The sequence below is a fragment of the Cyprinus carpio genome, chromosome A13 (assembly GCF_018340385.1).
Source record: "Cyprinus carpio isolate SPL01 chromosome A13, ASM1834038v1, whole genome shotgun sequence".
Lineage (NCBI taxonomy): Eukaryota > Metazoa > Chordata > Actinopteri > Cypriniformes > Cyprinidae > Cyprinus > Cyprinus carpio.
Window position 1 is genome coordinate 12,231,171 of NC_056584.1, and position 27,512 is coordinate 12,258,682.

Genomic DNA, 27,512 nt, shown 5'->3' on the forward strand with positions numbered 1-27,512 from the left:
CTCTTTTGACACCTATGATGTTGAAGGAGAGAAGAGAAGAATACGCCATTGTTAAGATCAGAGTGGAGGTCATGCTTCATGACAATTTTTATTCACTCAAAATTATACAATTAGAGCATTTTTGCAGTTCAAAAAAGAAAAGAAAAAAAATTATGTATGTGTGTATATATATATATATATATATATATATATATATATATATATATATATATATAATATCAAACTAAAATTAACTCATTTAATTGATTGGTTAGTGGCCCTGGTATGTGGTATAATTTCAAGAAAAAAACTGCTCTTTTTCATTTTATTAACTGTCTTCAGATGGAGCACAAAATGCTTGTACAGTGTGTGAGCAGTCTGTACAAATAAAAATGCAGTACTTGATTTCAAATGAGTAAATTCAGCTAGTGTAACACTTAAATATTAAAAACTGATGACCATACACAGGAATAATATGCTTTGGATCTCACAGTAATTTAATTAACCATAATTGTTGCCATATTACAAAGCATTTGAATGTAGCCATATCAGAATTAACACTGAAAACACTTCTAAACATAGGCACATTACATAAAGCCTTAATATTCAATAACAATTGCTATTTGCTATATGTAAATATTATCACTGTAATCTGAACTTCATCAAAATTGTCAGACCATAATTATTCAGAAATCGTCAGATCCATGCACATGTAATGCAGAGAACATGCATAACATCAAATACAAATACTGTTACTATTTGCAGGAAATTACCTAATTACACATTTGCATATACAGTAAATAAATTATAAACTTCAATTTATCATTATCTTAATTTTTTTCTCTATTTTGCTATTTTAGACAGACCCCAGATTGTGAAATGCTAGTTTACAAGGACCCTTCAGAGAGTGTTTGTTATTGTACAAGCACAAGATGAAAGTAGATGAAAAAGTAAAGAGGGAAACAAAGAGAGGCCACTGGTGCATGTGTATTGTATGTATTGATTAGTAGAAGCAGGCAGTAAATATTCAGAGATAATGAATGCAGTTATTGGCCACAAACTCACTTCATCTATCATCTTCTGATGCCAGCCGGATGTTCGATGACCCTTCTCATATTCACACATCTCTGGTTTACACGTTTCCTGCTGTGTGAGACACTCTAATTAGTGCTGCGCCTCTCTGACCCGGTGGGATTCAGGTCTTGTGCTGTTAAGAATCTATTGCTTTATTCACTTCTGTATTTTCCTACGGTAGGTTATAAATGCAGAGGTAGTTCTCTGTTCTTGCATGTGACAGTTATCTTTTATCTGCACCTTCAGGTTGTATAAATCATTTTTGCTGTAATGAATAAGTGATGCATTTTTATATTTGAAAAAGAAACATTTCAAACCTGTCCCCAGCTTCCAACTACACTGGTTGTGGACATGATGAATCAGGTCCAATGGCCCCATTTTGTCATAACGGCACACTGTTAAATTAACCAGTCCAAAGCCAGAGATTTGACACGTTATCATCACACACTTTTGAGAGTTCACAGTCTTGGGATGCAAAGCTGCTTTTCATTAGTCACACCACAGAGTTTCTTACCAAACAGATTGCACAGTTAATCAGAGCAACATTCTGCAGCCAAAAGTGCAATTGTCCATGATTTAAAAGGTTTGATTGCCTCAAAAAGAAGCCACTGCCAAATAGTTTGACAAGCCTCCCAACAATTCTGCAGCCAAAAGTGCAATTGTCCATGATTTAAAAGGTTTGATTGCCTCATTTTTTTAATGTTTTTTTTGCCTTTAAAAGATTTGGGTTCAGTATGGTTTTTTTTTTATTTTTTTATTAAATTTCAGGTCATTTTTTTTTTTAATTTGTAACAATATTGTATTGGAGTCCCCTACATCAGGTTTAAACGCATCTAAGGTCAGAAAACACTGTAATTTTCTCAGAATATGCATTTAATATTAGAGTCATTTGCCAATGATTAGGAAATGATTCGTTTCAAGCAAGTTCGGAGCAAGCCCCTCCCTTCCTCAAGCCTACTCTGCTCTGATTGGTCAGCTGGCCAAACCTGTTGTGATTGGCACAGAGATGAGTCCTTGAGCCAGTTAGCCAGCGCTACCATTGACAAAGCACCTTTACATAAAAACAATAATATAATCAATCCGTTCTTATAATGACATAAAATACAAAAAACACTTATGCAAGCGAATCGTGCCCACAGGTAAAGTTTAGCTGCTAAACTGTGAACACTAGGTGGATACATTAGCCGAGTGCTAACGTGACTAACTGATTAAACATTACAGTTTGTAAACCAAAATATGTCTACTGTAATGTTTGAAGAACAAAAGACAAAAGATGCTTGGTCTTAACTTTTAATCAGAACGCAGAACAGTTGTATCACAGGAGCACCAGCCGATATCACTCATCTCTCCCCCATTAACCCAGTAACTGCCAGTGCAGCACAATAAACAGCAATTTCACAATTATTATAAAGTCTGTTTGCTAAACTACATTCTATATTATTAAACAAAGTAATTAGAACAACATCAGTCTACAATAATCGACATATTCTTAGGTCCACTGCAAATTTTTAGAACTACTTCAGTAAGACAGTAAATCGTGCTTTACCTGGAAACCTAAAGCTGCACTAGGTATACATCACATATTGGCACAAAAAAATTATATTTTGAGCACTCAATTGAAAATGTACACCTAACGTATCAATCGTACTACTTACAGGTCGTGGTTCAGAGAGCTTGTTAGTCCAAATTAAGAAGATTAGAAGCCAACGAAGATAAAAGCCCAGATTAGAGAAGCAGTTCTTGATAAAATGACATGCACACAACAAAAGGCCCGAATTGTATTTCTGTGGTATCCTTGAACACCGCGTCTTCTCAACATGATGTAAACGCACTAATAGCAAAGTGTGTTTGTGGGCAGATCAGACTCTGTTCGTATTTCGAGGGCAGGCAGGGATTATGCAAATGTGTTACCCAGTGACGTACACCCGTAACAGACAAATGATTCGAAAATATAACGACTGGTTAAGGCAATTCAGAATCGACTCTCTCTTTTGAGAGACAATATCTTTATTTATCATGCACTATTTTTGATTAACAACGTTGCAGATTGTTTTCATTTAAGGTTATAAACTGCAAAAGAGAGATTTTTCAAAAACCCATATGACCTGCTCTTTAAGCAAGAATGCATTGAAAATTCAGCTTTGTCATTACATGAATAAATTCCATTTTAAAATATACAAAAAAAAAGTTATTTTAAATATTTAAAATTTGATCAAATAAGTGCAACATACAGTAGGTGAGCATAAGTGATTTCTTTCAAAAACATTTAAAAAATCTTACAGACCACATACTTTTGAATGAGAATGAGATCTCATCTAGTCGTACAAACGTGTTTACATCCAAATAATAATTAATCTGGATTCAATCAGATTTACTGAATAGAAACTAACTGCTTTTTGTGCGGGCATTTAACTTTCATTAAGCTCACCAGACTTCTGCTAAGCTGCTAACGTGGGCATTATGAATGCTGTTAATATGGGCAGCAAAATAAATATGCACCACTTAAGCACTACGCACATGAAAAAGCATTGTATTTGCTTACAAACCTCATTCTACCAGTATAAAAGGCAGTAAATGCTGAATCACAGCTGGAATCAACACAGCTTGACTGGTTGGTTTATGTCTACGTCTTTTTCCTATTAGTGTGGGTGAATTACACACAGCTCTTTCTGCTAATAGAAATGTATATTTCCCCTTCTGTAAGTCATCCACTTACTTAATTAATCCTGCTGCGTAAACCACTTAGGTCTGCTTCTCATTTTTTTCCTTTTTGCTTAGCATGTTTTTCAATGATCGTTTATTAAAACTGTCCTGTGGTGGTGACTTGTCCACTCACTAATTCTGTCCACCCCTTTCCCCAGTGGACCCTCATGATCAAGTCCAGAACACTATGAGGGCAACACACAAAATAATCAATCTCTGCCAACAGTCTGTCTGGAGAAGACGCCACACAACAATCTCTAGTCCTCAGTGACAATGAAGTGCTTGTCTTAATGACCCTCAGTTACGCATAGTGACTTTCCTGCTTCGTGAACATGTTGTTAAACATGCTGTTTTCCCGCTTCTCTCCCACAAATGGGAATAGGTGAATTGAAGAATATTAACTTGAGTAGTATGTGTGCGTGTTTAACACTTCTTGATTGAATAGCCTCTCACTTCTGTTATATGAATGCTGTTTGTTAAATTAGCTTTGTGACTATTAAGAAAACAATAAAACACACTGCTTTCTGTTGTTTTTGTAATTACGGCAGGACTAATGAAGCAAATAGATTTGGTTTTCTGTTTCTTTAGTAGGAGCTAGGCTGTCTTTTAGAGACTTGTTTGGATGCTTTTATTTTTCTCTCATATTCATTTTGGTGTAGTGTGCTGAATGAAATAATTGTGCTTTTCAAGGCAAAGTGTAGCAACAAACGTACACACATATACAAACAAACGGGCAGCTTAGAGACTTTTGTCAAAGAACATAACAACATAAAGTTATTATGGCTAAGGCTGGTGCTATTTGTGTCACAAAAATGTTGCCTTCCACTAGCATTTCTCCAGGCTTTTGTATTACAAGCCACTGTTGCCGAATATTATCATTGACCTTTTCTTTCATATACGCGCAAAGTTATTTATTTACGCAGCATGGTTTCACACCCGTCTCATATTACCAAGCTGTAGGCTACTCAAACATTGTGCTGGAGTACAAGAGTAAATAGTATTCATGGGATCAAGTGGTGTGTTAAGTTCATACCAGGTCAGAAGCGAATGATTATTAATTTTTTTGTTTTTTTTTAATGTTTGATTGAGATTTTATTTTTGGAATTGGTTTTTGTTATGGGTTTTGTTTAAAGGTTTTTTTGTTAGATTTTTTTATTTTTTTTATAGAATTTTTTTATGGTATAAAGTTTGGAAACATTACTATTTTTAATGTTTTTGAAAGAAGTCTCTTCTGCTCATCAAGCCTGCATTTATTTGATAAAAAATACAGAAAAAAACAGTAATATTGTGAAATATTATTACAACTTAAAATAATAGTTTTCTATTTGAATATACTTTAAAAAAATAATTTATTCCTGTGATGCAAAGCTGAATTTTCAGCATCATTACTCCAGCCTTCAGTGTCACATGTAACATCCAGTCTATCACATGATCATTTAGAAATCATTCTAATATTCTGATTTATTATGAGTGTGGAAACAGTTCTGCTGTCTAATATATTTGATGAATAAAAGGTTGAAAAGAACTGCATTTATTCAAAATAAAAATAAAAATTCTAATAATATATATTCTAATAATATATTTTCTTTACTATCACTTTTTATCAATTTAACACATCCTTGCTGAATAAAAGTATTGATTTTATTTAAAAAAAAGAAAGAAAAAAAATTACTGACCCCAAATTACTGACGGTAGTGTATATTGTTATTACAAAATATTTATATTTTAAAAACATAGCTTTTTTTTTTTTTTTTTTACTTTTTATTCATCAAAGTATCCTAAAAAAGTATCACATGTTCTGAAAAAATATTAAGCAGCAGAACTGTTTCCAACTTTGATAATGAATCATCATATTAGTATGATTTCTAAAGGATCATGTGATAATGATCCTAAAAATTCAGCTTTGCATCACAGAAATAAATGATAATTTAAAGTATAATAAATTTAAAAACAATTATTTTTAATTTGTAATAATATATCACAATATTAAATTTTTTTCTGTATTTTTGATCAAATAAATGCAGGCTTGATGAGCAGAAGAAACTTCTTTCAAAAACATTAAAAATAGTAATGTTTCCAAACTTTTGACCTTTACTGTAGTTTACAACTTCTACAACAGAAGTTATTATAGTGCAACTTCCATTTTAGACAGTATTGCCAGTAACTCTCTAATTTATTTATCTCTGCCAATGAAAATAATTCTAAATTGTGTTCCTGAATGAATCAGTGTTTTTTGAATTGGTATAATGATACATGATTTGGTATAACCTATGACTCACTCGTAAAGGCTTGTTTTGTTCCTGAATGAATCAGTGTTTTTCAGTGAATCAGTTGAATTAATGATTCATTGACTCACTCATAAAGATGACCGCTTATTTTGTTGCTGAATATATCAGTTTGTTTGAATGAATCATTGAGTTAATGATTCAATTGACTCACTCATTAGTGCTTAGTTTTATAATGAACCATTGTTTTTGAACAAATCTGTTAAATAGAATATTCAGTTACTCACTCATAAACACACTCACTTGTCAACAGCTCTCTTTATTTTCCACAGACAGAAAAAGTCATACGAGTTTGGAGTGACATTTAGGTTAATAACCTATATACCTATAAGATTTTGTTTTTAGCTGAACTGTTCTGTAAATATCTATTCAGTCATGAAGAGAGAGACTCTCATTGTGACAGCACAAGTGCACAGAGAGGAAGCACGATTTTTGAAAGCATGAGAAGCAGCACATGCCCAACCCCCTGACTCTTTCTCTCTAATTATGCTTTTAAGTGCTAAATGAGCCCCAAGAGACCTTCCACCCCACCAGGCTTATGAGTCTCCACCTCCTTCGTTTTACAAATCAATCAGTGTGTCATCGGCGCTGTGTATGCCGTGATGAGATGGCCTCTCTTTGCCATCCCCGTGATGAGCTCAAATAGATCTCCCACTCATAAGCTCCCTATAGTTCACTTACCACAATGACCTTGTGAAAATGAAACAAGCAATCAGCAGATTTTAATTTGAGGAAGGGACTGATGAACCCATCAGGGTCAATAGTGTAACTAACATGGAATGGGTAAGTTTCTCTTCTCTGATCGTTGTTTGGGTATTTGTCATGATAATTATGGCCCATCATGCCTCTAGTCTACTGTGACATTTGGCACTGGTAGATGGTGGATGGTGACAGGGGCCTGGTTGGGGGATATTTCAGGCTGGTTTTTGACCTCTGAGAAGATCAACTGGTGATTTATTGAGGCAGGAGTCAGACTGGCTGTTTAAAAGCTCATCAGTGGAGAAATAAAAAAGCAAGGCTCATAAATTAGGGATGCCCCAGAATCGGTGTAATAGAAATTCTAGATAGTTGATAGAAAAGACACCTGCCATTTCAGACCAGTGCTGCATTGACACCGAAAATGTTACATTCATTGATCTTGTACTGTTTATCCATTTTTTTATGCCTTGCAAACTTTTTTTGTTTTTGTTTTAAACTTCCAAAAACTTCAAACTCTTTTTGTAGTAGACTACAAACTAATAAAAAATGTTTTACATTGTAAGCCATTTTTTCGCAATCAAAAGGGTGTTTATGACTTTATGCAGTACAGTCATGTAATGTAGTAATCTTAAAATGTTTTAGTAACGTTTTAATGAATGAAAAATATCTAAATATTTACATTAATTTTACACACTTTGGGCACGATAAGAGGCTGCATTTATTTCATCAAAAATACTGTAAAACGGTAGCATTGTAAAATAATGATAATTATTCTATATTCTATATTAATAATTAGAATTATTAATTATATTATTAATTAGTTATAATTATAATTACAATTTTAAAAGGGATTTTCAGCGGCCATTACTCCAGTATTCAGTGTCAAATGATTCTTCAGAAATCATTCTGTATGCTTGTATGATGATCAAGGAACATTTACTATCTATATTAAGATGGCATAAGCAAATACTTCAAATACTTCGCAGGGCTCAACATTCATTCTTCCATTCCATTCCATCCATATATATATATATATATTCTATATTATATATATATATATATATATATATATGTGTCCTCCTTCACCCCGCCACAATATATATATATATATCAAAGTAAATTTGGCTGTTCCATCAACTCATATGCGGAAATAATATTCTGTACTGTTCAGAGAACGAAATTGTTTCTCCCACATCTGCATGCCAGCAAAATGTTGGCAAGATTTTCGGTATAATTAAGTTCATGCTCACCTGGAAGCACAGCTGTAATTAAGATACTGTATATAGATAACTTGAACATGACCTGGTTTTGCTGGAGAATTATTGTTATTTTTTTTTAATCAGTCATGAATAATCAAAGATAATTTATTTTCGTTCCATCCATGTTAAAACAATTTGCCATTGCCAAATTCATTAAGTGTGTAAAGATATTATCTGCACTAAGAGACTGGGCTGGCATGTGCTAACATGTGACGTATCGATTTGCAGACCCGGACCTGCTCAAACTGCCATGCTTTTGCTTTGTGAGAAATGAAATCCAGCTCTGCTCTTTACAAATAAATTACATGGATTATCCACTGTTTAGTGAGTGTTAGTTAAATACATGTTCCCGTTGTTGCTTATGAAAAACGGATGTAGAAAGCATCTGTGAAAGAGAGATTCTGTCCATCTTATGAAGAGCTGGAAGAACAAACAGCTGTGATCTCAAGCAGCAAGAACTCATCGTCCCATAAGATTTATCCTTGCACAACCATCTGCCACACACACACATACAGTAGATGGGCAGTTTCCAAAATGTTACGAGGAAAGAAAAGTGTTTTTAATTAGAATGAACAACTGGATAAGATATATTGTAGTGGATGAGGGGTGATATGAAAGTACATGATACTGTCCAGTCAAAGTTGCTTATGGGAAATACGAGCTCTTATAGACATAGGCATGTCAGAGATTTGTTCAATAAAGAGGTGAACTGTATCTACAGCGGAGGCTTTATTGGGTGAGTTATTAAAAAGAAAAGCAGTAGTGGATTGGGACTTGATTTTGCTGGATCCACAAACTTGCTCTGAAGGGGACCTTTATTGATCTGTTTGTAATAGTTTGCTCTTCAAGGTCAGCAGGGCTGTAGCTCTGAATTACAGGGAGTCTGAATGTCTGTTTGTCACCCATGAATGCAAGAGAGCATGTGCACAGTTTGGTTGCATTGTTAAGTCATTGTCATTGTTGCATTTTTTTTCACCCATGAATGCAATTGTTAAGTCATTGTCATTGTTTAGTTTTTTTTGATGAAAATGGTCCATGATAGTCATTATAATGCTTGCATGTGGGGATATTTATAGTGAATTGACACTTGTGATAGAAAATTGACACAGTAAGATGTCATGTTTTCGTTGTGTTAATGGATGGCATAAAGGTCAGTCATTGTTCCTTTTGTTCAGTTATTTGAAAGGCTTTAAATTTGATTTCAGTTTCAAATAAAAACTTGGGATTCCACATGGCAGGAGAGTTTTCATTTACTATACTGTCAATTTACACAATATTCAGTCTTCTGGGTTCTATAATTAAGCAAGACTATGTAAATTTTGGCACTCTAGTGGTTAATAAACAGAACTACAGGCATCCCGCAGAAGAACATTCTAACCGGAGCTACTTCTCAAAGTTTATGTCTATGGCCATTCACGCAGGTATGTGTTACTCCGCAGCGGTGACGTCCCGAACAGGCTACAATAGTCCAAAAATAATCACTTATTATAAATGTACTGTAGTGATTTAGGATAAGACATAAAGGCGGCTTGGTAGATGAATTTATGATGTACTGACTCGTTATATACATTTTGCAAATTTTGAACACAGAAAAAGTTAAATAGTGTTGTTTTAAAGAACTCATCCCTGAATAATTTCCCAGTTTGATTCTATTTCATTCTGAAGCATTTGAGTATATTTCAGTCATTTTGGTAATCAGGCTATTTGATTTACTTAAAAGAACAGACTCAAAAGAGTAATGTTCTTGTAAATTGCACTAAACTGGTTGATATATTATATTATATATTTCATATTATATTATACTTTATTATATTACACTGAACAAAATTATAAACTCTTCTTTATCTAAATAAACTTTTCTTTTTGCCCCCATTTTTCATGAGCTGAACTCAAAGATCTAATACTTTTTCTATGTACACAAAAGGCCCATTTCTCTCAAATATTGTTCACAAATCAGTCTAAATTTGGGTTAGTGAGCACTTCTCCATTGCAGAAATAATGCATCCACCTCAGAGGTGTGGCATATCAAGATGCTGATTAGAAAGCATGATTATTGCCTTAGGCTGGCACTTTGGAGAGGTGTTCTCCTCACGGATGAATCCCAGTTTTTACTGTACAGGGCAGATGGCAGACAGCATGTATGGCGTTGTGTGGGTGAGCGGTTTGCTGATGTCAACGTTGTGGATCGAGTGGCCCATGGTGGTGGTGGGGTTATGGTATGGGCAGACGTATGTTATGGACAATGAACACAGGTGCATTTTATTGATGGCATTTTGAATACACAGAGATAGCGTAACAAGATTCTGAGGCACATTGTTGTGCCATTCATCCACGACCAATACCTCATGTTGCAGAATGATAATGCACGGCCCCATGTTGCAAGGATCTGTACACAATTCCTGGAAGCTGAAAACGTCCAAGTTCTTGCATGGCCAGCATACTCACCGGACATGTCACCCATTGAGCATGTTTGGGATGCTCTGGATCGGCAAATACGAGATTGTGTTCAAGTTCCTGCGAATATCCAGCAACTTCGCACAGCCTTTGAAGAGGAGTAGACAACATTCCACAGGCCACAATCAACAACCTGATCAACTCTATGCGAAGGAGATGTGTTGCACTGCATGAGGCAAATGGTGGTCACACCAGATACTGACTGGTTTTCGGAGCCACCAATACAGCAAAACTGCACATTTTAGAGTGGCCTTTTATTGTGGCCAGCCTAAGGCACACCTGTGCAATAATCATGCTGTCTAATCAGCATCTTGATAGGCCACACCTGTGAGGTGGATGGATTATCTCGGCAAAGGAGAAGTGCTCACTAACACAGATTTAGACACAAATCTGTGAACAATATTTGATAGAAATAGGCCTTTTGTGTACATAGAAAAATTATATTATATTATATTATATTATATTATATTATATTATATTATATTATATTATATTATATTATATTATATTATCACATTCAATACAGATTTGTAATTGTTGTATCTTTGTATTTCTTTATTTATTATTGTTGTTGTTACTATTATTATAATGTTTTTAATTGTGTCAGTAAAAGTCTGCTATTGGTACTTCATTATATGAAGATGTTTGTCCATTCCTAATTAGACTGCAATCACAAGAATTACTAAAAATTCAACTGATTGCCACTTATTTATTTTTTTATTTTTTTCTTAATCCAATTTTTACACACACACAAGATGACACACACCTGATTGCCACTTTTTTTTTTTCTTAATCCAATTTTTTACACACATTTTTTTTTTTTTATTATTATTTTTTTTGTGAAAATGCTGATTATTCAGTTTTTTTTTTTTTTTAGCGGGACAGGAACAGCAGTAGAGTGAGTAAATGAGTGAAAGGAAGCATGAAGCATTCTCTCTTCCTTCCCCTCAAGCCCAACTACAGATCTTAGGAATCCCACATGGGAAAGTCTTGGTCATCTTGATCATTAATTAGCCCTTGCTCGACCCAGGCCTTTGTGTCTTCCCCAGCAGGCAGATGCCTGGAGCATTGTCTAATGAACCCTCTCCACCTTCCAGCCATGCATTTCCCCCAACAGCCCTTCCTCTGTTCCTCTATTAGTTTAGTGCTAACTGACGCAATCCTCCACAGCCAGGTGGACCATAGCAGGGAGAAGATAAGTTTGAGAGAGGGTGCTTACAGACCTCTCCACATGGACAAACTGAGCTCACAAAACGGACTGGAATGGGTCCTCAAAGCCGACTGAACGGGACAGATGTCTTCATAATGGCGCATTCCTGGGGCAAATCGCATCTCTCAGCCAGACTGCTTTCCAGCCTTGCATACTGATGGTGGAGATGAGATGTGTCTGTGTGTGTAATCACTTTGGGAGACCTGTGTTGGGTGTCTCGCCGACTGGTTCAAGGAGAGGATGAGAGTCAAGGGCAGACCAGCGAGGTTGTCTGTCCACCAATCTTTTATCTTTTGTCATGGATGTCTGGGCTGTGGTTTATTCCCGCCCACTCTTTCTCACTCGCTGAGAATTCGGCTTGAGAGATCCAGGCAGTGACCAAGACAAGCAACTGGCACGTACAAGTCCTGAGAGAGACAAAACAGCAGGAGAGAGTGACAGAGACAAACATTTAGCAAGCTAAATGACGGCTCATTGCATAAAACACAATAAAAGCTTGTCTTGTTGTGTCTGTGTACGCCTCTCCCTTTATTTATTTTGTCTAGCTGTGCATTTTAAGCAGAACATATGAATTAGGGATGAGTTTATGCAATCATATATTGTAATAGATCCACTTGTCTGAGTTTGTTCCGAGCAGACTATCAATCTATGCATTAGTGAACAAGTTTTTTTTTTTTTTTGTGAGCCTTTGTGCTGGTTACGTCAGAAGGTGAGTGATGGAGTGAATCATTTGTTCAACCAATTCTTTGAGAAACTGTGATTCATTTAGGAATAAAACAAGTGACTGTCTTTATGAAGGAGTTTAACAGATTGGTTCATATCATCATAAGTTATTCAGTAATAAAACAAGTGGCTGACTTTGTGAGTGAGGGAATGATTTAAACACACTGTTAATTTCAGCAAAAAACAAACAAACAAACAGACAAGCGATTATGAATTAGTCACTGAATCATTCATTAAACCAATTTGCTTATAGATGCACTGATTCATTCAGGTGAAAAACAAATGACTGTCTTTATATGTTGATCACAATATTAATTGATTAAATGAAGAAAGAAATGACAGACTTTGAGTTAGATATTGTATTATTCACTCAAACAGTTTGTTCAAACACTGATTCATTCAACAACAAAACATGCAACTGTATAATCAGTGAATCAATGCATTGAAAAACACTGATTCATTCACAACACTAATTCATTCAGTAATGACTTTTGAGTGATTCTTTGAATCATTTACTCCAGCAATTGATTTAAACACATTCATTCACTAAGCAAAAATAAAAAAAAACAAACAAACAAACAAAAAAACTTGAATCATTGAATCATTCATATAGTACTTAACATTAACTTTGAACTACTCTGGTGTAGTTCTCTGTAACTATCAAACTCTGTGGTACTGCTAATATTGTTGAGTGCTGAAATGTGTTTATTCATTTACTGTATGCATTTGACAGCCTCTTTTTTCAGTAAAGTCAGTCTATATATTTGAAGGTCATGTGCTTTCTTTGATTCAAACCCATGACTGAACTGAAAATGTCTACTAAATAAATGAAAATGCAAAAGCATTGAAGCTTATTTAGATTAATTATATACAGATCAAAGTAGTTGCATTTTATCATTTGTATTTGCCATTTTTTTTATCCATTCTCACAACCTGCAAGTGACCAGTCGAGAGAGAGAGAGAGAGAGAGAGAAACACTTCTACGGATCGTGTTTTGATTCTCCTGATTAGCAGTTGGGGTGATCTTATTATCCCTGCAGTATTCAGTGCAGCGCTGTATGATCTGATGATGCTGGTCACTGCAGAAAGAGAGAGACAGAGCGGTTGAGAAGGATTCAGACAGAGCTAGTGCTGGGCACTAATTACCTCTAGCCTGCCGCCACTCAAGTGCCAACATCTGCTGCAATCAGGCCAATTCTGCTCTCAGCCAAGGAGCTGTTGAAGAGAAAGCCTCTCTCAAGAGTCAACAAGCAGTCAAACGGCACCAACTCTACACTCATCTCTTTCTCCCTTTACTTTAAAGGCTTTTCTGTATAGTAGCAAGAAGGGTTGTAAAAAGTATGTGTTTGAGCTGCATGCATTTATGAGTATGTGGGTGAGAGTGGGAATTGTGTGCCCTTTAGTGTGTTGTAATTGCCTCAAGCCTTGTAGGTATGGCTCATGTTACATTTGCATATGCATTTACCAGCCTATTTATACTCATTAGTGGCTCGTTCTAATGGCAAGTAAATCCGTAAGTCAGCCATATGCTCTGTTCACTTGCTTAATAAATGTTTGTGGATCCAAACCTGTATGACTTTCTTGTCATACAATGAGACATGTCTCAAAATATCTTGAAAATTATCCCTTTAATGGACTACGGTGCACTTTACAGGAACCAAATGATTTTTTGTCTTTAATTGAGTAATGTCTCAAAATATCTTGAAAATTATAATTTTAATGGAGATATTTAAAGAAATAAACCACCTTAGCACTTTGGGGTGTCTATCTGTCCCAATAGATGTTTTTTTTTTTTTCTTTTTTCTGTGCCTTTGTTTGCTTCTTAGTGCACAATCTCTCACAGTAGGACTGACCTACATTGGCTTATACCCACCTTTATACTTCGCTTAGCATCTTGACTTCCAGATATGCAGATTTACTTCTTAGGATTCTGGGACTTTCTGGAAGTTTTTTTGGTTTGAGATAATTCTCAGATAGAAAATAATTTACTCCTGTTTTAGTAGACTAAACCTTGGCGTAGAGATGCTGTGATGTTGTGAGTATCTCGGTATCTCTGGCCTCATTTCCAAACACCTGTGGAGGCCTCCCCTGCTGTCGACCTTACACTGCTCACTTTGGTCTGCTCATACAAAACATTAAAAAATGCAATATTTTGCATACCGCTGCAACATAAGTTTTGGAATATTTGGGTTATTTATGCCTTTTCTGCTTTCTGTAATATGAATCTGTGCCTGAAGGTTGTGCTTATGACTTTTGTTCTTTGTTGCTGGACTGTCTTGCTTCTGAAACATAGTTTTGAATGCCATTGGTACTGACTGGCCTCTAACAAGATGGTTAAAACAGGCCTGCTCACTCAGCCCAGGGAAAAGTGAAATAAAAGCTTAGCCTTTGGATGAGACTGACCTACAAATATTCCCAAATAGTGCTTGCTGTGTTACTGTACCCGAAGTGTCGATGGTATGGAGCGGCTTTGTTATTTGGTGAAGTAGAGAACATATTCACAACTCTACCTTCAATCCTTTTCAAGCATCTTTTGTCCTATTTAGACCACTTTGAAATAATAATCATCACAATAAATGATGATAAAAAAATCTTAATAATCATAAAAAATATAAGACATAGCTTCAACTAGAATGAAAATTAATTACGTTATGTACTCGCAGTCTGAATAATTTTATTTTGGATGAGAAATTAATGTACATTTATTATTGATTCAATTAAAATGGTACAATTATGATAATATAATCTATTATAATACAGTATATTAACAAACTTTGTAGTGTAGTCGATGCATATGTTATTATTGGATTAATGCACCATGTTTAAAGTCACTGTTTTGACTTTTAATCTTCACCATGCTAGTCACTCTAGTTACTTTTTCATTACCAAGCATACCAATCATTGAATCTGGGCCTGTGAATGTAAATGAAGTGCACGACTTGTACATGTGAACTTGTTTAACAGAAAGCACTTTTCCTGCTTCAACAAAATAATGAGATTCTGTAATTTCCAGTAAATTAAATTTGTGCTGTAATTTCCTCTAAATTAAATGTGGACATGGTTTGTGGAAAAGCTGATGGTCGGTCATAAACTCGATTGGGCGTCCTTCTCAAAGCGTAATCTCAACACCATCATCCTCTCAAAATTCTGAAGGTTTTATTCCGGTTGTTAATGCCATAATGTCTGTCCATAATACCATCTCATCTGAAGGGCATAAGACCACATTATCCCATCCTGTCTCTCTCTGTTTGTATGCTTTATCATCCAGAAGCAAAGCTCCATGGGGATGCTGGTGGATTCTGTCTCACGACCCTTGCTGGAGATTGGTATCGATCAGAGATTGATTGGGTGAACTCCTCGTTAAGGGGATGTCGAGATGAAGCTGTAAATCTGCTGAATCATATTTTAGAGGCTGACTTGAATTGATGCGGCTCACCGGAGGCTTCTTTAATAGGTGGAGGCTTTCACCTTCTTTCATGCCTTGCATTGTTGGGATAGGCAAGATTAGCTGGTCCAGGGAAATCAGAGGGAAACGACAGACCTTGATTAAGATATCCAACATCACACTGGAGATATTACAGTTAAGAAAAGTGTTTTTTTTTTTTTCTCTCTCTCTCTCTTTTTTTTTCTTCTTCATAAGTTGTTTCTCACAATACTGAAGCTGAAATAAAAGATGACCCTTGAAGCAAAGTGCAAAGACTTTTTGCTTTCACCTTTAGAAAGAATATATTGGAAAATCAAATTAAGTTACCAGAAGGCATATCAAAGGGTACTCTATTAAAAGTCATATTGTTTTAGAGTTTTAGATTTAGTGCAAAATGTCCTCTGACTCTTCTCTTTGAGAGAGTATTGTGGTAGACGGTAGATGAAGGGCATGGGGGTCACTGTTGCTGTCACAAGAAGTGGATGTGTCTGTGCTTGTGTCCTCTACTCTGTTATCTGTGACTCAGTCAGCCTTGAAGTCAGGAGGCAACTACCAGACAAACACTAATAGAATAAAGTACTATTGGTAGAATGTGACTGCAGAGACTGAGAAACCGAACTAAATGTGAGGTCACACTAGTTTTACTAGCTTTATTCTCTTCCATTCATACACATACAAGCATAGGAGAATTGAAATCAAAGTACAAAATATCAAATGTAAAGTCTTTTGCTGCATTCTAAAGATCATATTTGGTCAACCCTGACCTTAAAATACGTATAGTGAAAAGATGTATGAGCAGTAGAGGATGTAAACGTCACAGCTTGGCATCATGGTTCAATACAAAGAATCAGAGTTCCTGGAAAACCTAGAAATATAAGGAATTTCAAAAGTTACAGGACTGGAAAAGTCATGGGGAAAAAAGGATCTTAAAAGGTCATGGACATTACTATAGTGAATATAAATGTTTTTATTATGCTCACTTTTTCTTCGGCTAAAAATTATTCTCTGTGAGTGGCATTTATATGAAATGCTTTTATAATCCTTTTCCAGTCATCACAAATTACCAGAAAAGTCATGAAAAAAAAATCTATTGAATGCTAAACACAAACAGTTGTACATATATAATGAGTCATCCAAAAGGAACAACATACTGATGCAAATGGGTTACAAAATAGAAAGAATGAATAAACGGCAGCTCAAAGTTTTTCTTTTCACTCATCTTTAACTTTCTTATCAATGCAAATAAGAGTCAGAAAACATAAGAAATTCAACCTTAGAGACCTTAAAGCATGTTTTAGAATGATTATTTTTGCTTTTGTGTATATGAAATTTACCATAGCTGTTACAATATGTGTGTGTGTGTGTGTGTGTGTATATATATATATATATATATTATATATATATATATATATATATATATATATAATATATATATATATATATATATATATATATAAATTCCAAGTTATTCAAAATTATGTCCAGATATCTGTTAAAAATAATAAAAAAGAAACATCTTTTTTTCAGGATACTGTTTAGAGCTAATTTTGTAAAGTACAAATAAACCTTATAGATCTTTATTACAAAGGATTTAAACAATTATTGCAAGTGTAGAACAGTCCTTAAGACACTTGTTTGTTTAGAGTTGGTAGACAATTATGGTCACAGTTACAATGATTTAGGACAGTAAAGAGACCTTTTCACTGACTCTGAAAAACACCAGAAGAGAGATACCCAGGGTCCCTGATCACCTGTGTGAGCATGCCATAGTCCTGCTGCAGGAGGCATAAGGACTGCACATGTGGCCACAGCAATAAACTGCAATGTCCTTAATGTAAGATGCCTAAAACAGTGCTATAGGGAGATAGGAAGGACAGCTGATTATTATTATTATTATTGCAATAATATATGACATATCTCATTGCCATAATCTGTTGCAATGCCAGTAATTTTGCATGCTCATCAGCATGAAAACACTGCTTGATGACTAGCTCACCATTTACACCAGAGTAAATCATTAGCCTCCCTCTTCTGCTACTTGCACACAGTCTTTAAATTCTCATCACGAATACACAATACTATAATGAAGAGGAATATATGAGATGAGGAGAAGAAATGCATTAAACTGTGTTTGCTTTCCAAGAACAGGGAATTTACTAATGTATATAGGATTAGCACCTAGCTTTACTCTAGTGTGTGTGTATGTGTATGTGTGATCCCTTGAAATATGAGGTGATAAACTGAGCTCTATAGCTGTATTTAACATTTTGACTTTCTCTGACTCTCTCTCTTTCTCTCTCCCTTTCACACCTACATGCTCACACATGGGAGCGTGTGAGTCCCTTGACATATGTGTGTATTTTATTTACATATCTTTGTTGCTTATTATTTGTATGTTGTTGTTGTTGTCTCTGTGTACTGTAAGCTTCTATCAGCAAAACAAATTCCTTGTATGTGCAAACATACCTGGCAGTAAAGCTCTTTCTGATTCTGATTTCTGACTAAAATGGTACCTGTTTGTGCACAACACACTGTAGAGAGAAGCACCAGTGGCTCGGAGGTAAGATTTAGCACTTTGTGAAATGAGAGGCTGGTCTTTTGAGGAGTAATTGCACTCAGAGCTGTTTTGCCTCTGCAGTTTAGAGGAAGGAGGTGATAAAGAGCGATGGCAAGTAATGGAAGGAAGGATAACACACACCACAGCTGTGAGCCATTCGGAGCTGATTTGAGAATTACTTTTAAATAGCTTTAAAATTAAATTGGCATGTTTAAATTGAGTTAACAAACAGGATTGTAATTTAGATTTTAAGTTTGAGAATTAAATTTCAAAGAAATTCATACAGTATAACTACTGTAAGAGTAGTTATATAATATACCTCAGTATAAATTTATGAAATGAAATTGAGGCTGAGGAATAAATCAGCAAGTAAGTCCTTTTTAAATAAACATTTAATATTTTTTATCAACATTTTCTTGTTATTTTATAACCACTTGAAATTATATTATATTATTTTCACAAGTAGTTATTATTATATTTCTGGATTTATGTATTGTTTGTTTTTATATTATTATTTGAAAATGTATTTTATTTATCAATTTTCATTTTTTAATGAAAGTCATGCACTTCATTTACGTTTACAGGCCCAGATTCAATGATTGGTATTCATTTTACTAATATTACTAATTTTTTTATTATATATATATATATATATATATATAAAGGGCTTAACCATAAAAACAACGTGTAATACTGCTTTAAATTGTTGTTGATTTTCCCTAAAATAATTAAAACGTTTTCTGTTTAATTAAATTTCAATTTTGTTTGTGTTTTTTCCCGAGCATATTTACAACAAAAATCAATTTATGACATTAAAAGACTAATTACCTTCACCCCAAATACTAATTAGTTGTAATTTTACATTTTTTACATTTTACAGTTTTGCCCATTGGTCAGTAAGAATTTTTTACTCATTTAAAATACAGTACAATAAAAGACTAATTACCTTCACCCCAATATGTAAATAATGAATAAGCATGTTTTTGAATTTTTACATAAATATTGTTTTACACTGAATAACAATGTACATTAATTAATACCAATGTTTTTGAATTTTTTCTCAAAAACTTATTTGAAACCTTTTAATTTTAAAGGCTATATAAACAGCTTTGCCATCACAATTTTGATAAATTTTATTTCCAAAAAACTTACAATTGAAAATGAGTTATTTTAAAGTCTTTGACCCACACACACACACACACACACGTATATATAGGAGTAAAGTTGCAAAAGAAGTTTGCTCTATGTAATCCAACATAATTATTTAGTATTTGGCAGTAGGATAGAAAAGATATATTGCGAAGCTATTATGCAATTATTTCATCACATGGAGTAAATGTTCTGTTTGAGCTTTTAGTCTGTGTTCTGCCAGTTTACAAAAAGGCTTGAGGAAACAACAGACCACAATTATGCTTGTTTAGGAGCAAAGCAACTTGGTCCTTCAGATGTTATTGAATAAAAACAGAGTGTGTCCTGTTTTTGTGAGACACCTTGTTTTTATGGTGACAAAAGAGCTTCATTTTCTGTCTGTGCTTGGAAAGTAAACTGGGTTTTCTGTTAAAACCATGCTGGAATAAGCCGGAAATTACACTCTGTTATCGGCCAGAGTTATTGTGCATGCTTCTGAAGAAAGGCATTGTGAATGTTTACAACAAAGCACTATAGACCTATGCCTGGGTGCTATTGTCACCTAAGCTGAGAGGTCCATGTGGTACACAATCTATCAATTTGTGTTCAGAAAGGCCCTATTCATAGGTGTATGCTTTTGTTCTGTCTTACATCCTTATAGGCAATGGATAACAGTCGCCTTCACTAAGCACATAATCAATTATTATAAAATAATTATATTGCAGTGTACACAGAGATGTTACAGTGTCAAGCGTTTTTCTTCCCAGAATAGGGAAATGAATTAACTTGAGTTAAAAATCCCATTGTTAAAATAATAATTAACTTACTGAATTGATAAGCAAATCATAAAGTATTTTAACCTAAAGAAAAAGCAGTCAAATCAAATTTCATGACTTTAGCCTTTATGCACTTTTGTGGTATTGAAATTAAAATGTTAGAGTACAAAGTAGAATCACTATGTAAAATTTTGGTTTTCTGGAAAGGTCAATTAAATCGAAACCAAATAACCAAATCAAAATAAACAGGAACAGGCAACAATGTTGTTTTATTGCTGAATGAATCTGTGTTTTTGAACAAATGAATTGAATGAATGATTCAATGACTCTCCCACGTGTTTTAATAGTAAATGAATGAGTTGTTTTGAATGAAATGGTTGCGTGAATTATTTTAAAGGAAGTCCTTGGTTTCATTCCTGAATGCAAATGTTTTTTTGTTGTTGTTTTTCTTTTTTTTTTTTTTTTAGTTTGATTCAAATGACCTCCTCATGAAGAGTTACTGGTTTACAGTTACAGTGTTTATCAACAGATCTGTTAAATTAATTAATGACTCACTCGTGAAGACATTTGTTGTTACCCACTCATTTCTTGATGTAAGCCGCAGAAAAGGGTCATTGAAAAATCCCCTCTACTAATACAGACTGAATGTCTGTCTGCAAACACAGATAAGCGTAGTATGTTAAAATAAGCTATGTTAAAATAGTTGTTTTATTCCTTTAAAAAAAAATTATATATGATTGAATTGTCGTTACAGTATATCATGATTTTTATTTATTTTTTATTTTTATATTTTTTTATATCTAGCTGCTTTGAATGCATTGAGACTGCATGTGTGAAATATTGAGTTATTGGTTGATTAAAGGTTTGAGTTATTACATCTGCCTCAGAAAACATTCAACAAGATGAACCCAGGGGAGATGTCACTGATTAAGTAAACCAGCCCGGAGGCAGTGAAGTTCAACTGTTACTGAACATCCTTGTGTGATATTCATGGAAAAGTGATAAAAATCCACAATCCACTTTACAATCCACTTTACTCCTAAAAATACAATCCACTTTACTCCTAAAAGTGGATTGTATTTTTTCTAATGTACTGTATTCATTACTTTGAGATTTTTTTTTATAGTATATTTGCTTCAATGAGATACTGTAAATCAGCTGATATGCAGGCATTTATATTGTCAGTTGCTAAAAAGATACAATCTTTTGTTTAGGTGTAACAAATTTTTGAGGAATGGGGAACACATTTGTGTGCCCAATCAGTTGTGCTTGAACAATAGCATAATATATTATTTTTGTATAATAACCAACAAACTGTACTCTACTAGTTTATATGTTTCATATCATCCCACAGTCTCTTTCATCTCACATAATGAAATCATTTCAAACCAAATCAATATTTCATGTCCATTTATTTATTTGCTAAGTCGCTGCTTAATTAGCTCAATAATATACAGTTAGCCAGTTATTATCACAGAAGAAACCCCTTAAGGATGATAAAGACCCTTTTATTCTGTGACAGTGACCAAACTGACTGTACATTGAGTCACATATAGAATTATCGACAAATCTTTAGTTCCTTGCATTCATTATTACAGTTAAACATCTCTCATTCTTGTCAGGAAGGAATCAATGCATAGCTGGCAATAATTTTTCCATACAATTACTTTGATGTTCTGATGGTGGTACTACACTAGGTAATCATTATATTCCTCTTTTTGTATTATTATTATTTATTTTTTAAGTACTGTACATGAGGAAACATAACAGACTTTAGTGTGTACTACCTAGAAACAGAATTGATTGAATATCTCTGGCTGTGTTTGTATGTGTGTTCATATGGTTTATTTATTTATTTTTAATTGGTGTTTTGCCTCACATAATGTCGTTCCCATTTAGAGACTCACACCTCCCAAAAGAACTGCTGTTTATACCTTTTGTGGATATTTTATGTGATATACCTTCTGTCTAAACAGCATGAAGAGTGTGTGAGGTCATGTGATAAAAAATAAATAAAAAATTTGTTAGTGTATTTTCTCTGAAATATCAGTTTTCATTTGCTCTGTTCTGTGACATAAAAGCTACCGTAGGTCCCTAGTTTCCAGACTCGTGATCTTTATTATTTAGAATAAAACAATGCAGAAGGTTATTGCTAGGGATGGACATAAGTGGTGCACAGCTGTGCATGCATGACCAAAATAAAAAATGCACTTGGTAAACAAGTTTGGACCACTCATTTGTGTACCAACATGTTTGACAGCTGTTAATGCACAATCACCATTAAGATCGACGAACTGTAGTACTGTATAAGATTTTCATTCCAGCTGAAAGCATAAATATACTCTATGCACTGCCAGTTTCACAGCAAAATGCAAAACTGTGACATTTCATTCACTGATGCTCTTTACTCGGCAGGGCTAAAACCAACAGTGCACATGCTTACTTGCCACCAAAATAAAAGCTTACTGATTTTAGGTTTGAAAATTATGATAATTCATATAAAAAATATCAGAAAGAAAGAAAAAAACAAGAAAATGTAAATGTAAGCATTGTATTAAGGGTACTATAAAATTATTGTATTTTATTTAACACTGTTTATTTTAAAATATAATAATAATAAGCAAAGTAAGCAAAGTGCAATAATACTATTATAACTATTATTATTATTATTTTATGCAGGATGAGCATCAAACCAAATCTCCCAAATCTCCCAAGAGAACCAGACTGAAAAACTTCAACCTACTTATTGTGATTTATCAAACATTTTTTTATTTTATTTTTCCAGAATTGCAAGATGTAAGGTCAGAATTGTGAGGTATAAACTTGTAATTGCAAGGGGGGAAAAAAAACAAACAAACAAAAAGATTACAAAAATATTTGCTATTACATTTTTTTATTATTCTGTGGTGGAGGAAATAATAATAATAATAATAAGAAATAATAAATGTATATATAATGAGCATATCGGTCTCATACACACACACACACACACACACACACACACACACACACACACACACACACAAAAAATAAGAATGAAAACAAATGCAAACATACAACATCATGTGTCCCAAATGAGCATTGTTTACAGCATGTGGAGGTTAATTATGCATTTTATGGGCCATTAACAATCTGAGCCGAGAGATGCCACAATGTCCTACTTATCTCCTGAAGGACTTGTCAGGGAACATAAACCATTCATGCTCGACTAGTGAGTTTCTTTTTCTCTTGACCATGACACAAACACATTCACACTGCTAAAGCCAACTTTAACAATCTTCACCGTGACTGTCCTATGAATCAACTCACAGCAACCTGCCACCCTTCACCTTGACTTTCACTCATAGTCTCATGTCTGTCCTCCTGGAAAATGATAATGCCACTGTTTGGAACAACAACTTCCAGACTGTTCTGATGAGAGTGATGCAGATGCGAGTGACTCAAATCATATTCAAAAGACTGAGAAAACATCAGTTGTGACACACTGATATTTCTAACTTTAACTCAGTAAATAATTCATAATCAAAGGTTTATCTAAGGCTCTGTTTGCACCTGGTATTAAGATGCCGTTTTGTCAGTCTAGTCACAAGCGGACAGTACTAAATACAGGCATAAAGAGGGTTTTGAATTGTTGTGAGCTCCAGATGTAGTCGACAATGCATTCAACCGGATCACATTCGTAGTGTAAATGCTCATGTGGTCAGATGCTTTCAAACAGCCGCAATAAGCCACCTTCACTCTGCCTACTGACTTAAACAATACGTGACATTTGTTGAAGCGTGCTAGGCAATGGGATTTAAACTTTGCCAGATGAAATCGTGAGTTTGGTTTGAAGGTGAAAAAATGTACAATTTACAGTGTTCTCTTACCAGTCCTGATTGTAACACAAACCCACAACCTTTGGTGTAGTTTTGAGGACTAAAACACCAGATGACAATGGGAATGTTTTCCTCGTCTACTTTTTGTCTTCCTACATCTACCTCATCTACTCGTTAAACAAAACTCTTAGATATTTCAAATATTCCTTGCAGTAAGCCAGCACAAGGAACATACTCTTAATTATTTTTTATATAACAAACTTATGTTTATGTTTTTATTTTTTTCGGTCTCTTTCTACAACAACTAATGCGAGAGCACCAGCAGATGGCCAGCCGTTCGTTTGCATCTGTTACAGTGGCACTTGAGGCTCCAGAGGAAGAGGAGGAGCTTCTGCAGCCAGGTGGAGGTGGGTACTTTCAATCGTAGGTTTGTAGATATTCAATAGTTATTTACCTACTATATTTAAATTGAAACAATTCAAATAAGCATAAATGAGTGCACCCCGTCAGAAGCTAAACAAATTCAGCAATTACTCTTTACTACCAAATCATTTTTTTAAGTGTGAACATATAGCAAAAGTAACACAGAAATTCAAAAACAATGGACTGGTGACTAAAGGCTGGCATTAAGTTATGAAAAGAGTACTGTAACTGTTTGCAACATGCAGATGTGAAATGTAGGATTGTTGCCCAAACTGGAACTACCTACTGTAGCCAAAGCAAAGTGAGCCCATTTAGCCTTTTCCATACTCTGGTCTCGTAAGACCAAGTCAGTCATTTTGGATCTAACAGCATCTACAATGGTGTCGCACTGATAGGGGAGGAGTACAGTGACAAGTGCCTGGTTCCCACAGTGAAGTTCTGGACTTGAGAAGTTCTTAGGGATATGTGATGTAATATAAAAACGTGAATTAGAAGATGGTACCCTCTCATAATTTCCTGCAATGTTGGGTATTTTTCAACATGACAATGACTATATACATTCCCCCAAGGTGGAAAACCTTCAGCCTTAACATTCTTGAGCACCTGTGGGGGATTTTGTAGAGACAAGTTAAACAGCACTCCCTGTTAAATTCAGCACATTTAAGGAGGTCATCCTCCAGGAGTTAAAAAGGATAGATGGGATGATTTGTTCACTTAATGCCAAGAAGGGTCAGTAGAATACTCAGAAGACATATTAATTACTTAATCAAGGGTGTATTGATTTAGGCAACCCTTCATTTAATCAAAATTGGCTAATTTGCTTATTTTACAGATGTTGTTGACATATGTAATCTTATTTGTTTCCTGTCACTGCATTACTTCCAAATATATGCCCCTCAGTACTTGTAGACTTTGATGTCTCATCACTTGAGTTCATTCCACACTACTTTTCTCAGCCTTTGCATTTTTTATAATAGAAGACAGTGGAAACCGTGAATTTACAGCTTTGTCCTCATTCAGAGGTTGATTAAACAACATCTGGTGTAACAGTGTAGACTCCATTTAGCATAATTGCATAATATAGGGGTGAATATTCGCTCGTTAAGCAGCAAGGCCAAAGAGCAGGGCCATCATCACATTTCATGCCTAAGTTGATTGGTAAGCACAGACTGCGGATGGATGCCAGTTCTCTCACATTGACTGTTGCCATTAGAGTGGAAATGTTTGTAGTCAACTACTTTTCTTTTCACAGTGTTTAATTTCTTTGGTACATGTTATAACAAGTTGAAGTGATATGAAAGATCACATCAATTCAAAAAATCAGCTTTACTCTCTGTCATTTCACCTGGTGTAACCAGACTGTGATTAAAGTTCATATCATGCCAGCTGAACTGATTTGATATATTTTGATTATATGCAGTGAGATTTCTTCTTCAGATTGACCTGGTTAGAGCGCCTTTCACTTGTTTTCAAAGTTGCAGACTTATTCAGTAATCTTTTAAATGCCATCTGCAATCATTGACCTCTTATAAAAGTCAATACTAATGTTTGGACAGCTCCTTTATCTTGCACCGAATACATCTGCATGGTGCGGCTGTGTGGGAAGAGTGTTGGAAAAGAGCTCTGGGAACATATGCACTGAAATCTAGATGTGCTTTCAAAATACGCCCAAGCCTGTTGGAATCATACCACACTGCTGATTGCTGGAATAACATACTGAGTGCTAAGAGTGTGCTAGACCTGCTGTGCTCAGTATCTAAATTGAAGTGTGTGAGAAACTTTCATTGACTGAGATGTCCTCACTGTTACCTCCAGAACTCTTCAGGTGCAAACAACATCTGTTGCAGCAGACCAAATGTTCCTCTGATGTATTTTATTATTATTTTTTTTTAATGAAATTAAATAGGAAAAAAATATATAAACCTATATAAATAATTTTATATTTAATTAATAAATTAAATAAAATGGATAAATATAAATTATTTCAACAGTATTATTTTATATATTATTTATTTTATTATTTCAGACCCTAATTGTCCTAAATAGGAACATGGCATTCACAATTAAGCCCCTTAGCACTCAGCTGTTGATAACAGTTTTAACAGAGTTTTAAATCAAGAGACTGAAAGTGTTCCACAATAGGATCTAACGACAAGCATGAAATAACAAGCAAGTAAATCACTGGCTACCATTTGTTAGATATGCTATTGTGCCACATTTGATTGCAGCAGCCTCTATGACCTTGTTGCATTATAAAACAAGAGGTGAGACATTAGCATAAATCTACAGATCAGCATCCATATAACGTCCATACGAAGTAATAAAACTAATGAAGCCACAGCCCAGAGCACCTGCTCTACGCCAAAAGCATATCTCGCTTTTTGTGTTTACTGATCGATCGCAGTCCAGTGTTTTTGTAATGCTGGGAGAAATGAATCAATTTCGGATGTAATGGTTTAATGTGTCGTGTTTACCTCCAGTGGCTGGTGTGGAGATAAAGACTATTTATGACACTTATGAGCTGTCTGACTGGGGAAAGGCAACTATTGTTCACACGCATGCACAAACACACGTACACATTCACAGGTTTTAAAACATTAAAGGTGCAGGCAGAAACTTATTTTTATTTTTTTTAAATAAATGTGCAGTACCATTTGAAATTTACTACAATTTGTTCTTGAAAGAAGTATGTTATGCTCACAAAGGCTGCATTTATTTATTCAGTTTATTAAAAAATACACTATTTTGAATAAAATAATGTTTATAATTTAATATTTTTAAAAGTCACTTAGATCACTTAGATGGCAGTGCTGAATTTTCAGCAGTCTTTATTTCAGTCTTCAGTGTCATGTGACCCTTCAGAAATCTTTCTGATATGCTGATTTGCTGCTCAAGAAACATTTCTTATTATTATCAATGTTGAAATCAGTTTTGCTTATTCATATTTTTATGAAAACTTTGATCAGAATTCCAAAATTCTTTAAATAGAAAGTAATATAT

At 34.5% G+C, this 27,512-nt stretch overlaps 1 pseudogene; it reads left to right on the forward strand.

Moving 5' to 3' along the window:
- LOC109065427 overlaps nucleotides 1–24,662 on the forward strand; it is a 146,659-nt pseudogene extending 121,997 nt beyond the window's left edge.
- Nucleotides 24,663–27,512: the final 2,850 nt, after the last annotated feature.